The 14275-nt window shown below is 36.4% G+C and overlaps 1 protein-coding gene across 1 annotated transcript in view; it reads left to right on the top strand.

Moving 5' to 3' along the window:
• Window positions 1-269, top strand: part of LOC125670002 (glutathione peroxidase 7-like) — a 5805-nt gene extending 5536 nt beyond the window's left edge. Inside the window, exon 4 of the mRNA XM_048904894.2 lies at window positions 1-269. This exon is cut by the window's left edge and continues 966 nt beyond it. The gene's annotated coding sequence lies outside the window, so the exon portion shown is untranslated.
• Window positions 270-14275: the final 14006 nt, after the last annotated feature.

Below are 14275 nucleotides of genomic sequence, written 5' to 3'. Positions count from 1 at the left end.
AGATTTACCTTTAATACTGTTTGTAGCTGTTCAGCTATGACAGTTTTTCTTTGGGAAGGGGTGGATGGGGTAGATTTGATGTTTAATAAGATTCAGATTTTATAAGTCGTGGAAGAAAAACTGAGTCAGCAACACAAAATTGTTAAAAATTGTAAACTGCTTCAGCCATTACATTGTCAATGGCAAGATACAGTGTAGTATTATTATTTTTTTGTTGGTTGTTTGTAGTATTTGATTATCAGTAATTAAATGTAATGTAAATGTACAAATGTAAAGCATTTTCTTCTATTTAGCAGAAAAAGAACCCTTACTGCTATATAGCTCTGGCACTTGTTTTACAAAAGGCTGTGAATCCTTGAATTAGTCTTATGGCATAACTTACGATTAACGGCCATTTTACAAAGATTTGGGATTTGCAAAATTTCAGTCGTTCTTCCCGGGGGCAACCCTATGCCCTAGGCCTTGTCGCAAGTTGTTCTAGAAAATCATTGTTGATAACAAACCAGCGAAATCTGAAATGGATAAAATTGAAGAATATATATAGAATCACAATAATATAAATATTTTGAAATTGAAAAGTTTCAAAATTACATTACATGTACTTAGTTTTTTAACGTTGTCCGCTCAATATCTTGAGAACCATTCACTTGATGATAATGATGTTTCATATATGGGTTGGTTATGAGTAGAAGAGGACCCCCTATTGTTTTTCAGGTCCAAAGGTCAAGGGTCAATCTACTCTGGACATAGGAATATAATGTCCGTTCAATATCTTGAGAACCCTTTGCTTGACAGACATCAAATTTGGTACATTGGTACATCCTAAGGAGTAGATGACCCCTATTGATTTTGATGTTACATGGTCAAGGGTCAAACTGGACATAGGAATATACTGACCACTCAATGTCTAGAGAACCCTTTGCTTGAGAGACATCAAACTTGGTACACTGATACATCTTCAGGAAAAGATTACCCCTATTGATTTTGAGGTCACATGTTTAAAGGTCAATGGTCAAACTGGACATTGGAATATATTGTCCACTATATTTGGAGAGAACCCTTTGCTTGACAGACATCAAACTTGGTACACTGGTACATCTTCAGGAAAAGATTACCCCTATTGACTTTTAGGTCATATGGTCAAGGGTCAAACTGGACATAAGAATATACTCTCCGTTCAATATCTTGAGAACCCTTTACTTGACAGATGAAAAACTTGCTACACTGGTATATATTGAGGAGAAGATGACCCCTATTGATTGAAAGGTCACGGGTCAAACTGGACATAGTAATATACTGTCTACTCAATATCTCGAGAACCCTTTGCTTGACAGACATCAAACTTAGTACACTGGTACATCTTCAGGAGATGACCCCTATTGATTTTGATTGATTGTATCTTGCTTAACGTCTTGTTCAAGAATTTTTCACTCATATGGAGACGTCACCAAGACCAGTGAAGGGCTTCAAATTTAGGCCCATGCTCGCTTACGGCCATTGAGCAGTGAGGGTTCTTTAGCGTGCCACACCTACTGTGACACGGGACATTCGTTTTTAAGGTCATCTCCGAGGAATGGTGACATTCACACCTGATGCCGAGCGTTTGGCGATGGAACTGTCACTACCTATTTTAACGACTTAGGTCTGTCACGGCTGGGATTCGAACCCCGGCCTTCCGCATGCGGGGCGAACACTTTAACCTCTCGGCCACCACAGCGGTTCTATTGATTCTGAGGATGGTCAATGGTTGAACTGGACATAGTAATATATTGTCTCCTATATTTTAAGAATTGTTAGCTTGATTGACACCAAACTTGGTACACTGGTGCAGCATATAAGGAGTAGATGACCCCTATTGATTTTTCGGTCACATGGTCAATCCACTCTTGACATAGGAAGATATTGTCTGCTCAATATTTTGAACTGATGATACTACTATCAATTAAATGATGTTTGTGAATAACCCTTTTCAATTTTGCATCATGGGGGGCATACATGTTTTACAAACATCTCTTGTTTCTTCTTTTAATGCAGTTTTACAAAATAATCCTAGTCAACACGTTAACCTACAAAGCTACTCTACCTGGAGCTTAAGAGAAGCTGTCAGTAACCATTGAGAATTTTCTTTAAAAAAGTGGAAAGTGCAAAAATCACAAACCTGAATGAAACTCTCACACTTTTGTGTATGGTGATAATCAATGTTAAAAAAGTGAAAATTACTGGAACCATGCATCATGTTTCCATGGCAACGGACCATACCCACGGTTAAATCATTAGATGTTGAATTTTTAATCTTTTCACAAATATTTCTAATAAAACAATTTCCCAACAATGTACATTGAATGGAAATTCAAGAAAGCACTTAGATTATTGTACTTGTGATTGAAAAAATGTGTATTTTCTTGCTTATTTTTAAAAATAAGTCGTAAATTAAGGTAAAAAGGAGCATTTATGACTTCTTTTCAGACACTATTTTCTCTGAAACGCAGCAGGGCTGACATTAATTCTACATGCCGTTTTTAAGACAGTTATTTATACTACCAATAGAGTAAATAAAAACAGTTAAACAATTTACCTTTTTTTGTAAAACCCCTCAAAACTCTACACTAGTGCCTACTATTTTACACAATTATTACCCCCCTTGATGTGAACTCTCTAGAATTAGAGTTAGAAATGAATGAATATATCACTTTGCAGACAACATAAAAAATTCTGGATGGTCAGTAAGGAATTCATTTAACAGGAAACTTGAAAGGTGATGTAGAGATTAGCCTATTTTTCTGTAAATTAAATTTGATATGTTAGTTAATAGTGAAGTTAGAATCCATGTAATCATTCCAAATTAATACAAACTGTCCCAATGACAGATAGATCTAGTAAATGAATCGTAAACACCGGTAAATAAGATTCCAAGTATGTCTATTGTAGAACATTTGTTTCTCTTTAAAAAAAAACAAAGAATATCTAAATCATTTTCTACACTCAATCAGTATCAATGCTGACGTCACACTTTCACCTCATATTGTGTCATACTCAACATGCATTGTGATGCACTTTTTGTGTATTCAAAGTATTTCATTCTCACTGAAATAATTTATCTTCTATCAAATGGTCAATGTAATTTCTATTATAATGCAATTCATATTTCAAAATATTGTATACGTAACGATGTGGATTGTTGTTCTGATGAGAAGGGAGAAGAGGGGGGGGGGGTGTATTTTGTTGGTAGATCCTCTAACAAATATCCCATTCCTATATCATTACGCTATGAGTATAGCACACATATTTTCCAATTACAAATTCTGTAATTCATGTATTTTAGACCACATCCATATCTTAAATGTAATAAAACAATACACTTCATAGAGATTTCGATATAGAAATACTTGAGGCCTACTTATTCCAACATCTTACATGTATGTATCAAATGGCAGTTTTGAAAATATAATCTTGTATTCATTTAACTTTCCTGACATTGATATCTATTTCCTGATATTTCTTTATTCTATATCAACTTTGCATATAGAGCTCTATTCAATTTATCTTCCTGATCATATGGAAGTTATAATTGATAGTAATTAATGCACTGCAAGCATCCATCAAACAAACTTGATTAATATATGTGTGGGAGTTTCTCTCTCTCTCTCTTTATTATAGGATTAAACATTCTTTTTGAAGAATTTATCGATGTGTAAACTCCGGACATTTTACTCACAAACGGAATAAAAGTGCAAAGCACTTTTATGTTAAGTTTGTGAGTAAAATGTCCGGAGTTTACTCATCGATAAATTCTTCAAAAAGAATGTTTGATTCTTATAATTCCAATTCATTCACTTTATTAACAATTGCAAAAATTTGAATATTTTCCCCGCACTATGTTATTTGTTTTCAGGTGTGTATGAATACATCGCGTTTTCGGATTTATTGATGTACAATGTATAAACTCTTGTTCAGTTTTATTTTTGTCCAATCAAAACAATTGTAATAAATAACATTGGAATTATATATATACATATATATATATATATATATATATATATATATATATATATATATATAAAACTATAATATATATAAATCACAGCAATATGTGATTTAAAAAAAAATACACAGGTTCGTTAGTAGATAAAGATTTAATTAAATCCAAATGCAGTTTAGGTCAACTGATTAAATATGAAGGTCATTGGTTAATGTATGTGACCTTGAGATTGTAGGACAAGGTCATTTACAAGGTTCAATAGAATTTAGCATGTCACTAGAAAGTAATTGATGCACCCAGAAGGCAAATGTTCTTGGCATAAATTAGATCATTAGCCTAGTAATTAGATAGATTTTCGAAAATGTAGCGGAACATGAAAAAAAAATTGGTGTTTTTGGTAAGGTCAGTAACAAAAAACTAAAATTGTTTCACTGATTTTATTTTTTTGAATAAAAATCTAACATTTGTTATTTATTTCTATATGAAAGACCTTGCATGATTGTGTTGCATTTCTGTAAAAAGTTAGCTCAAAAATCTATTGTTTTATTGAATTTTTAACTATATACAATGCAAGGTATGTTGGTTGCCATGGCAACCATTTTTTGCTGAGATATTTAAATTTCTTATTTCAACAAAATTTTATATAAGCCTTTTTCATATGTACCTTAAACTAAAGAAAATATGCATCTTATTATCTTAATTGTATTTATTTTGGACTTTAGAGAGGTATATTTCATTTTTTTTTCAAGGACTTTGTCCTTGTTACCATGGTAACAACAAAGTGATCAATAACTCTGTGTTATTTGAGTTTAAGTGACTCACACATGCGTTTTGAATGATTTTATCAATAACTCTGCATAAAATTGTAGAATTTTTCAATATTTTTTTTTTTTTGCACTTTCCAAAAAATTCTCCATGATTACTGACAGCTTCTCTTAAGAATCTCTAGTGAAAACATTTTTATGACGTCATTCTTTTGATTTCGGAGTCATTTATTTATAAGGCTGAATTTAACTGGTTCTAGTGCAATATTATTGTGATGGGTCCATTTATGTTAATGCTGAATACTGGGCTCGTCAGTAACAAAGGTTTTGGTCACATCATGCATCAATCTTTACAGGACAAACATAGCAGAAATGAGCGGCACCGTTACGAGCTAACAGATTTAGCGCACGGAGATGTAAAACATACTATGAACAGAGGCAATTTTGAAGGCTTTACCGGGCTACCGGCTGCCATTCATGTATACGTACCATGATTTAGGCCTACATGTATCATACAGTGTCTGAATATTTGTTTGCGTCACGTCATCTGATAACTTCGTCACACAAATATTTTGACGTCAGTGCGCGGATCAAACAAAAGCGGCAGGTGCGTGCCAAAAGTTTAATCATAGAGGGCCAAGCCCTCTCACGGCCCGGAGGGCCGTGAGAGCGGAGCTCTCCCTATAGGTAACACGTATATACATGTTTAAAAGGAAAATATAGGAAAATAATGAAAAATTAAACCATACTTATGGAACTTGAAAAGTTTGGTACCAATGGCGTTGATTCGAATATTAGGCCAATTCAACTTAATTAGTAGATTATCATCCAGGGTCACCAAAAAGTATGGGGCGGGTGGGAGGATTTTATTTTTTTATTTTCTGAGAAAAATATTAATGACAAACAAGTTTTTGTCAACAGAAGTGCTTCATTTAATGCAAGATGGATATCAATCTATGCTAAATTTCACAGACGAATTCCGGGTTAAGCTTAATTTCAAACACAAGAAGATACCAAACTTCTTCAAGATTTACGCCCGTAAGAATGTGTAACAGGTTTGTAGTTTCATAATAAGCAACTCCTGTATGGGTTCAGGAAATTTAATATCACAGTGAAGGATATCTCACATGCACATATTTTTACAGCCCTGCAATACAGGTAAAATAACAATAATATGATATCACAGAGTGCATTAATTAATAATTGACAATATTACTTATATGATTAATGAATGTAATTTCCATCAAGATAAATGTATTACTTGTATCAAAATCACAATAAAGGGAGACAACTCTTAAAGTTACATATACTGGTATGAACAGATTTCTCCCATAGTCATAAGAATACATTATCATTAAAACTTAAATCATATATTTACCATTCTATGGGAAGAGGCTTCCACATACAAGTACAGGGTATATATATCTATGTGGATATGTACATGGACTCTGTAATTTACATACAATAGTCTAAAAATACTATTTATTAAAGTTAGACTCAATTGCTCACTCGAACAAGTTAATCAAATATTCTGATTATAAAATAAAGTGTAACTTGATAGATTCACCAATTTACTCTAAATATAAGCAATTGATTCATGAAATCAAAGAGCTTTAAACAAAACTATCATTCTTTGTAGATCTAGCCTTTCTCTCAGTTAATATTTAGTGCAAAAGGAATCTCATTAAATCTGCAAAAATATATAGACTGGAAATATTAATTGACATTTACCAATAAGGATAATTAGTAATGAATTACTTACCAGAAAAGAAGGAAAAGTCTTTATAGAAGGTCTTAGTCAATGTTGTCGATATGAAGTCTGTCCTCCCTCAAAACTAGACAAAGAATGCTCAATTTTGGCGGTAAAACCCAATGACCAAAACAATAAAAACCAACCAAAAGCAACTTCACAAAACACAACCAATGAAGTTCAAGAACACTACAAGACCTTTGACATATGCCTTAAGGTAATGACTATTAAATGTGTTCACCTATATATGTACATGTAAGGGCTAGAGAAATAAAGGAGTGGATCTAGGGTTTTCTAAAGTAAAATACATTGAAGCATATATCTATAGCAAAATTTATTCATTAACCCAAAGATCACTCTATTACAAATGCAAGAAACCATATTCTTCATGTGGCTTTTCACGTTGCTATACCGAAATTGTAAACAAAAAGTGTAAAAAAAAAAAAAAAAAAAAAACCTGAGTTGGACATGAACATTTTCTAGAAATCGCAAGTTTCACAAAATAAAAAAAATCGGGGCGGGCCAATTTTTGAGGGGCGGGCGTTGATGATAATCTATCAATCAAGTTGAATTGGCCTTAGCGCGTGGAGATGTATTCCTCCATTTTAAATCTCGTCTACCCTAGTTAACGTCGTTTTGAGATGTTACACATAAAGTCCGTAATTTTAAGCATGTAAATCTTATTTTCTTAATCATATAATATGTTGACGGTGCTACCGTTTGAGCGAGCGCAGCTTCATGTATGTGTAATGTTCATGATTTGATCAGGTTCAATTTAAACAATATCTATCTGCCTAATTATCATAACATGAATGAAATTAGTTAGCTGAAACAGCTAGGCCGTTTTAGTTTTCTCCCATGGTTTTATATTAAAAATCATTAAAATATGTATGCATTAATGTAATTGAAATATTTTTATGCTATACAGTGAATATACATTTTAATTCTGCTGCATTCACCGTGACTTGCTTCACCTTTGATGCACGACTTGTTCTGAACTGTATGCTCTCAGCAGTCGACTGCCTGTACTTTCCTTTTTTCTACTCTCAACCTTTTCAAGTTACTAATTTATGATAAAAATGCCCAAACATTAAACCTTTCTAAACCTTTGAAGTTTGTAAAACTGTGGAAACAGCACTGCCTTGGAACGTAAAACGCATTTCAATATAATGATAATTTTAGATAAATCGATAAATTCAACTATTGAGCATGTATATGCGCAGACCCCCACCCCCACACCCACACACGCCACTAGGTAAGTACCATGCGCTCCTATCTAATTTTCAAAAAATGAAATTCATATGATAATCCCCTTGTAGCAATGAGCAATGGTATGTTCCAAAAGAGAAAATTAAAACATTTTTTATAATATTGTACATAATCCTAGTTGCAACACAATGATAGTGGCGTCGGTGGCCTAGTGGTTAGGCTGTCAGAATCGACCGAGAGGTCATCATGGTTTGCATTACGGACATGTTTTGAAAAGGAAATGGACTCAAGCACTTACTATTTTTAGTCGCGAAAAAAAAAAGGCTCAAAGATTTTTTTTAAAAATGTTTTCATCGATTTTTTGTATATTTTTTTTAATAGCACTAATTCAGTATCTGTGATCTCAAATATTTTAACAATTTTTAAAAAGTTAGTCTCCCTTTTTTCTTGTTAGAATAATGAATTCTTATTGAGAATTTAGTATTTTATATCAGATTTGTGGTTTGCAATAGATTATAAACAATTTGTATTCGATGCCATATTACGTATGCCTAATGTTTACGTATATTCAATATTGTCCCGGTAGTATGACTTTTAAATAAGTACGTATTTAGATCCGCCACTGTCCGTCTTATTATGACGTACGTCGAAACGTAGACATGACATCACACATCATCTTAGCCTGCCTTTCATAAATATTGCACCTCGTTAAACATTTCGCCTCATGATGCACTGAATTTTGGAGCTAGGAGACCACAAGATTAGGATGAAAATCCACGTAAGTTCACAATTATGTTCCAAGGTGCGACTTTGCGAGATCTCAGCCATTTTTGACAAGGGACTTCTGGGATTGGCGTCAAAAAAAATTTCTTGTTAGAGGTCAAACTCCCCGTCGAGGCCTCATTACGTCACCTACGAATAGAATGGTTTGTGAGCAAACGAACTCTGGTGGAAGTTTGGTTAGAGGTTTGGATTTAGCTCGGATTATTTCCCGCGCTCTAGTCATTAGAGCTCGCAGTACGCTGGCTCGCTGCGCTCGCTATAATCACTCCACAATTAACGCCATGTTTTTTGTTGTGGTTCAAACGCTATATTTGTAAATTTGCTAAATAACGACACTGAATATGACGTTGACTTGCCCTCCATGCTGTGGTAATCAACACCCTCCTATATGCAAGTGAGATACGGACGGGCTATTGTTTTACAGGGACCTGTACCAGGGCAAGCGAACAGTTGGGGGCAGAAGAAACGGTTCAAAGACAGCTTCAAGCATCCCTCAAAGACCTCAACATTGATGTCAACACATGGGAGACACTTGCACTGGACCGTACATGCTGGCGAAGCAAGCTCATTGCTGATATCATTTATCTGAAGCTCGACGTACCACAGAGGCTCAGAAAAAACGTGCCGCACGCAAGGCCTGAGCCGCTTCCACTTCCGTACCCACCCACATACATGTCCTACATGTGGGAGAGCCTTTAAGGCCCGGATAGGACTCATCAGTCACCTTCGGACCCACAGCCATCGTTCATCAACCCTAAGTTGAAGTAATGGTCTTCTTCGACACCGAATGACGAACAACATCCACACTGCAAGCAGGTGGCTGTGATTTTACTGGCCTCCAATATTTTCCATCTTTATTAGGTCCATATTGTGGAAATATTAAGATTCAAAACGTCGGGTGGGTGGGTTGCTGATATATTCCTCCACTTCTTGGAGTACCGTTTCTGTGTATATTGAGATAATTTTTAAAGAACTCATCAAAATTCGCCGGGTTTTATCTAACAGATGCTTTCTATCACACCCCATGCACTGAAGAGTTCCAATACAACTTGCGACAAAGGAGTTACGGTATACATGTACGATTTCGATACGTTTTGTAAAACGATCCTACGAATTGATACCATAAGATCTTCATTTTATGACCTAGGGACCCGGGTTTTTTTTTTTGTTTTTTTTTTATACATTGTCATAAATCCTGAAATTAGTCGTAAGTTATCTTATGATGTATGGCCTTTTTCCAAAGATTTAGGATTTGCGGGTTACGATGAAATTCATACGTCTACAACCGCCCGTGGGCGACTCTATGTCCCAAGTTTTGTCGCAAGTGCTCCATAAAATCTTTGTTACTATAGTTATTAAAGTCTTGGCTGCATTTCTAATGTTCCGTGTCATAAATAAATCAAGTAAAGAACGTGTGGTGCGGGTGTTTCGCGATAGAAACCTCGATGTTTAGGTAGTCGAGAGTCGGAGAGGAATCGTTTGCCCTGGCGGTACCTCTACGAACTAACAGATTTAGTGCGAGATGTAGAACATCTTACGAACCATCATTGCAAACCAAGGCTGAAACGTAGGCTCTTCTCCCCTTTCACCCGTGGCTCTCTTCGTTTCTCATAAATATACATGACGAGAATGACGTAATCCGTTACCCACAGAATTCATTTTTAGTCTAAATAGAATGAAATAAAACTCGTATGTCAACTAAAATTTACTTTGTGACCGCAGGGAAAAGAAAAAGAGCTAGGAAAAACGCTTGAGTGGCGGATTTAGGATTTCCGAAGAGGGGATGTGAAAGTCAAGTATTAGACAAAGTACTCAGCCATTTTGGGTGCCAAAAATCTGGAGTTATACTCACAATTTGTGGTGAAAAAAGGGAGGGGGTCCTAGCCCCCTCTAAATCTGCCATTGGGACTAGCCGCGAAGACGCTGCTTTATAAGTAGGTGCTATTTTTATCTGGAGACGACACGTGTTAGTTGTAAAAACATAGGTCATTAAGAACATGGCAGGGTTTCTGTTTAAATAATGATCTAAAATTAATCATATGAAGCAGGAATAATTTCATACTGGAAAGACGAGTGTTGATCCCCTAAGGGGGTATTTAAATTTCTACACGACACCTTTGCTGTCATTCAAAATCATGTGATGTAAATAAGCATTCAAAAGTCCGAGTCAGCATGAAGAAAATTTGAATTCCGAACGATCAATTGAAGCATCCAAATTATTTAAAATTGTTAGTACTTTTATCATCTTATCAATACGTGTTTTAAAAAATATTTCATTAAAATGTGGAAAATGAGTTGTAGTGTCTCTTTAACTTGTAAAACAGTTATAATGGCAGCGGCAAACAGTGCTTTATGCACCGAAATTATAAACAAAAAATCCTACAGATCAATGACATATGAACAGTTTCATGATAATTATACAACCCAGTGGTTAATAGTCACAAATGGGGGCGGGGGTATCACCCAAACACTTGTTGTCATTCAGCTTGATTAGAAACGCCTGTTAAAATAGAGACTACCCACCGCCTGTTCTTAGTGAAAACCATTGGTTTGCTCATTCGTTAACTGGCAACGTCCAACACTTCCTGTCGTCGTCATATTGTGTGTCTGCGTCGGATAGTTTACCGAAGTAGTGAACGAACAGGCGTTCTGATTTGTCAAGAGTAGTACACCCGCATTCTATAAACAATTTAAATATCCCGACAAACATTTGCTCGAAAGCTCAGCGATTGGCCGAATCACGTCATGCATATTTATGAGACACGATGATTGTATTTGTTGTATCTCGCGAGAATTTTTAACTCATATGAAGACGTCACCAAGACCGGTGAAGGGCTTCAAATTTAGGCCTTTGCTCGGCGCTTACGACCTTTAAGCAGTGAGGGTTCTTTACTGTGCCAGGGACATCCGTTTTTAAAATCATCTCCGAGGACCCTTGACATTCACATCTGTTGCCGAGCGTTTGGCGATTGAACTGTCACTACCTGTTTTAACGACTTAGGTCTGTCGCGGCCTTCCGCATGCGGGGCGAACGCTCTAACCTTTAAACCACCGCGGAGAAACGATGAAATTGTCACACAGAGAGCCACAGGTGAAATGGAACAGGAACGTACGTTTCAACCGTGGTTTGCGACGATGCCTACGAAAAGAAGCAAACTGTCATTCAATTACATGTTATGATTTATTACTGTCTGCGTAATATATATATTTATATATATATATATATATATATATATATATATATATATATATATATACATCTTTGTATATAAAAAGGTGCATGTGTACTACATGTATAAGACCCTTTATTTTTTATATTCCCGCATAAACCATACGTTTTTCATGATGTTGACTATTTCAAGCCTTTAGAAAATATGCATGTCATTTGTGGAAAAATAAACGAGGATTTAGTGTGGATTTATGTTTATTTGTAATCCGTAATTTAACAGTTCTACGAAAAAACACGCGCGTGAAAGATCGAAAGAAACCCGTGAGAAAACACCAGTGACATGGGGATGAAGGGTGTGGGTATCTAGAACACAGTGCTGTCAGAAAATTTACATAACAAGTAGTAGTTACCTCAAATAATATTGTTAATAATGTACTTTTGACAAAAGAAAGCACGCCAAACTATGGTACAAGGAAGAAATATCCGTGAGGAAATCCGTGATGTCTGGCTTGCAAGTGTTGAATCCGTATAGGGGTTACACTCACGGATGAATCGCTTGGTCGAATTAAGGAGGTACTCTACATCGTCATAATGGCCGACTTCCTTTAAAAACATGGATGAAAAAATCAATATCAGCAACATTTGACTTTTCCTTTTCAATTTAAATACCTATAGCACAGCAGATATGTGAAAATTCCGGTGAAATTGTGCCTTTGATGATACAAGCATGAAATTTAGCACACATTTAGGGCATACCATTACAATGAATTTAGGAGGTTGGGACATTCCATATTCCTCAAAGGACTAAAATGGCGGCTATGAATGACATATTTTGCCTCCTATAGTTTAGCCATGCCATGTGTACTAGGTATGAAATACAATGCAGTGAACATATGCAATAACGTCATAACTTCATTGGCTGGTAACAACTTACTAACATACCTATGCTATTTTGTTTCCTGATTTCAAGTAATAATCCTACTGCACAGCACCTTCTCTCATACACTGTACTTGATTGGTGTTGGTTCCCAGTTTGTATATTGGCTGAATGGAGGTGGTGCATATTGTCTGAATGACAATGGCCAATAAGCATTTTAAGCTATTAGATCCCCAACAGCTCAGTACATCTGCCTTATATGACAGATTGAAAGAAGTATGTGTTATGTCAGGAGGACACTGCTGAGATCCTTTCTTGTCCAGTTGATTCCAAGCGACATACAGTTTGGATTCATGCAGACAATATCCACAACTTCAGTCAGATCGGTTGCCTGCCAACATCTCTAAACAAGTCCCGCCTGGACGATGGGGGGGGGGGGGGTATCCAGTCGACCTTCCAGAGCCACAAGGCTAAGTGGCATGATTCATGCAGACTAAAGTATACCGTAACAAAACTACACTGCATCGGACACAAAGATGGAAACTAGTGAAGAATCTGAAAGTGTCTTAAGAAAGTACAAAACATCAGAGCGTACATGCATGTAGACCACACACAGTTACTTCCTGATAGTGTTTCGTTTGTGACAAACCAGTGAATAACAATTCTCTGTGCAAAGCTTTCATCTTCCATCTTGATAAACTTGTCAGGGCAGCTGCTCTGAAATTAGGAAACAAGGCAGGATTAAGGCTAACCCCAACCCTCTTTCTAAACTGAAACCTTATAGCACACGATTCCTAGTATCACATGAAGTGTCTGTTCTCCTAGCTAGGGTCACAAAGACAACAGTGGATGATCAAAATGATATCAATCATGGTATAGCACATGGAAAACTGGTGACTTAAATTGATGATGCCCACATGGATGCTCTTATGACATCAGTGTTCAAACTGGTAAACCTGACAAGATTGTACACCACTAGGCTGGAACAGTCTCGACCAAACTCAAAGATCGAATCATGACATATTTTCAAGACCTGAAGGAGCACAAGTATGGTCAATATATTCTGCTTGCTGTCAACCAGGATGTTGACACTCCCTGCAGAAAACATGTGAGCACGATGCTGACAATAAGTTGTCTTCCTAAAGCCGTACACATAGTCCAAATAGACATGTTGAAAATGATGGCACCTTTCGTGGTTTATTTGAAACACTCTGCCAAGAAATGCCGGTGCCTTCCTCTCCTGTAGCACTAGGTAGCATGCTCTTGAATGGTCTTAACATCCAAGTATTGAAGAACAGTCAAGCCACTCATATGTATCAAAACCTACTCCCACAATCTCACAACTCATGTTCGACAGCTACGCACACCGCCGAGAGAGTACCAGTAGTATAGAGTCTATCAGACACATCCACAGTTGGAAGACCCCATGCATGTGTACCTGGGCACTCTAATGCACTTAAAGACTCGGAAACGAGAGATGGTTGATGCTTTGTTTCACCTGGGTCTCTCGATCGATCTGCTATGACAGGGTGCTGGGCATCTCCATGGATTTGGTGAGCATAATCTGCCGCTTCGTCCAGAAGGCGGGTCCATTTTGCCCCATAGGCTGGGGAGATCAGTTTACAAATGGGGCAATGGATAACTTCAGTTCAACAAGTGCTTGTTGAAGTCATGATCCTGGATGGATCGTCAACATGCTGCACCTGGCATGACAAAGACCTTCTCTGAGTATACATTGTATTCT

This window comes from Ostrea edulis, chromosome 4 (genome assembly GCF_947568905.1).
Source record: "Ostrea edulis chromosome 4, xbOstEdul1.1, whole genome shotgun sequence".
In the NCBI taxonomy this organism is placed as follows: Eukaryota; Metazoa; Mollusca; class Bivalvia; order Ostreida; family Ostreidae; genus Ostrea; species Ostrea edulis.
This window is presented reverse-complemented; position numbering and strand designations above follow the sequence as displayed.